Genomic DNA, 2,998 nt, shown 5'->3' with positions numbered 1-2,998 from the left:
TGTGAATGTGTGTGTGTGTGTGTGTTTATGTGTGTTTATGTCTGCATGTGTACATGTATTGGGTCAAACAGCAAATGAGCCTGATTTAAGGGTCGCGACAGCTTGTATCATTTATTTGGTTGTCATGAATTACGTTAAAGTTGTATAACGTTATACTTATAGCCTGATTGAGAAAATACAATTGTTTTCTGGAAATTTCCAATCTAGCATTTATATCATTTACGCTGCATCGTCATGATTTCTCCATTTTCTCATTTTAAGCTGAACATGGCAACCACAGGACACGGGTCTCCCACCGGAGTTGGTCAGAACTGCTGTGATGGGTCTCCCACCGGGGTTTCCCAGGTTGACTGTGACAGCAAAACAAGCAATGCTGAAGACCAGGCGGCAGCACACGTCAACTTGGATAACGCTGGTGAGAAACCCTACATGTGTGGGGAGTGTGGGTACAGGGCGGCTTACAAGTCTAAATTATCCCGACATATGAGAACCCATACTGGAGAAAAACCATACAAGTGTGACCAGTGTGACTATTCTGCTGCACAGAAAATCAGTTTGGACCAACATCTAGCAAAACACACCGGTGAGAAACCCTACATGTGTGGGGAGTGTGGGTATAGGGCAACTCAAAAGTCTCACTTATCCCGACATTTGAGAACCCATACAGGAGAAAAACCCTACAAGTGTGACCTGTGTGACTATTCTGCAATACAGAAAGGTAAATTAGATGGACATAAAGCAAAACACACCGGTGACAAACCCTAGATGTGCGGGGAGTGTGGGTACAGGGCAGCTAACAAGTCTGCTCTAACCCAACATATGAGAACCCATACAGGAGAAAAACCCTACAAGTGTGACCAGTGTGACTATTCTGCAGCACGGAAATCTCACTTAGAGGAACATGTAGCAAAACACACCGGTGAGAAACCCTACATGTGTGGGGAGTGTGGATACAGGACAGCTGACAGGTCTCACTTATCCCGACATATGAGAACCCATACAGGAGAAAAGCCCTACAAGTGTGACCTGTGTGACTATTCTGCAGCACGGAAGTCTCATTTAGACGATCATCTCACAAAACACACCGGTGAGAAACCCTACATGTGTGGGGAGTGTGGGTACAGGACAGCTAAAAAGTTTCACCTATCCCAACATATGAGAACCCATACAGGACAAAAACCCTACAAGTGTGACCAGTGTAGCTATTCTGCAGCCTCTAAGACTTCCCTAACTCGACATATGAAAATTCATACAGAGGCACCAAGTCTGCAACTGTGACCATCTCGTAGTGACATTTAGGACGCACAGTCTGCTGTTAACTACAGTTTTTACTACTTAATATTTTGAAACGAATCTTAAGGGTATATGACAGTTATGTTCATTAAGATTTAGGCTGAATATTCTGTAAGAATTCATGATGTTTGCAAGTAGGCAAAGGTTTTCCCACGAGAAAGCCCTATACTTGTTCACTTTAAAATCTAATTAAGTTATGGCTATGATTTAGTTACACGAATAAGTCTTAGTTTCGCTTAGTAGCCCATATACTTTGTTGTAATATGTGATATGAAAATCTGTTCTAGCTATCTAGAATTGTAGAGTGAGAATAGTAAGTGTTATGTACATATACATAATCAGTAATTAACATCGGTAAGTGATTGTACACAGTAGTTGAAGCTGAAAGGTAGACATCAGTGCTGTGTTTTTACACAGTAGTTGGAGTGTAGACGTTAGTGTTGTGTGTGTGTACGAGCTTAGATTTCCTGTGTATCTACTAGTAGTTCCTGCCACGAATTGTTTGCCTATATGTCCTACAAACACAATTATATCTTGTGATATAGTATCTTGTGATATAATTGTATAACTCTTTCAACTACTAGGATTTGTATAAATAAACCCAAAAGCTAATAGTATTGATTTGTATCAGTATAAAATGACTGATGTACTTCAGTTTCCAAAGTAGGAAGTTATTTTACGCCATTGAAAAGGTAGACGATAGGTTGTATACAAGTTAATTTCCAGTTTTGTATTTTTTTCTAGATCTACATACATTTTCCACCTAAATGATTAAATAGTTTTGTACCTTGAACATTATGTTTCCTTCTGTGTTGCCTTTTTTCCTTGGATGGAATATTGTCAGAGGTGGTGAGTTGATCATAAATCACAGAAATCAAGATTCAGACCAAACAGTTTGGCTTGACATTCATTCCCTTAATATACCTCTTTTAAAAGTAGATCAGAAACAAAAGTCAGACGCTTGTTACGTTGTTAAAGTGGTGGGTTTGAAACGCAGAACGTTGACATTATGAGGAAAACGTAACGTGCCAACTGACATCAAATGTACTACATGGGTAATCAGGTCGACAACTTCACCTTTGACCCACTTGGAATTCACCTCTGACCTCACAAGACGAAGGAAGGACAAAGCTGCCCGAGGTTTACGTGAAGAGAAAAACCATCATAGGAAGCAGGTAAGGCTTAGAAACGGGCAGAAAAATATTCTAATGTTGCTTGTAATAGTTTAAGACCATTTCTGTGGAAAAAGAACCGCAGTAGGATGATAATTTGTAGACATTTCCGGGATGTGAATATCGTTGAATTAAAGGGGGAGGGGGGCGAAACCTAACATACGCTCGATCCTCGCCACGTACTAGTACAAGTACGTCATGCTGCATCAGGCAAAGTGACATAATTTTTTTGGAGGACGTGGAATGGTATAGAAAAACAGCAGTTTTAACTGGATTGTAAAGAAATGCAATGTGGGGCTGTGTAGCTTATTACGTCTGGGCATTAGAACCAACAGGTCTGGGGTTCGAATCCTGCCAAGTCACCGACCCTGTTTCCTTGGGAAAGGCACTCTTTTTGTGTGTGTGTGTGTGTGTGTGTGTGTGTGTCGTGCATGTGCATGTATGCATGTATGCGTGTTTGTATGTGTGTGTTTGTGTGCATGTATGTATATGTGTGTGTTTTTGTATGTACATGTGTGTGATTGTGTACTATG

At 40.6% G+C, this 2,998-nt stretch overlaps 1 pseudogene; it reads left to right on the top strand.

Moving 5' to 3' along the window:
* The first annotated feature begins 429 nt into the window (after nucleotides 1–429).
* The window catches only part of LOC109484846, a 5,450-nt pseudogene continuing 2,881 nt past the window's right edge, over nucleotides 430–2,998 (top strand).

The sequence above is a fragment of the Branchiostoma belcheri genome, unplaced genomic scaffold (assembly GCF_001625305.1).
Source record: "Branchiostoma belcheri isolate BF01 breed outbred unplaced genomic scaffold, Haploidv18h27 scaffold70, whole genome shotgun sequence".
Classification (NCBI taxonomy): domain Eukaryota; kingdom Metazoa; phylum Chordata; class Leptocardii; order Amphioxiformes; family Branchiostomatidae; genus Branchiostoma; species Branchiostoma belcheri.
Note: the sequence above shows the minus strand (reverse complement) of the source record. Positions and strands in the feature narration are given on the sequence as shown.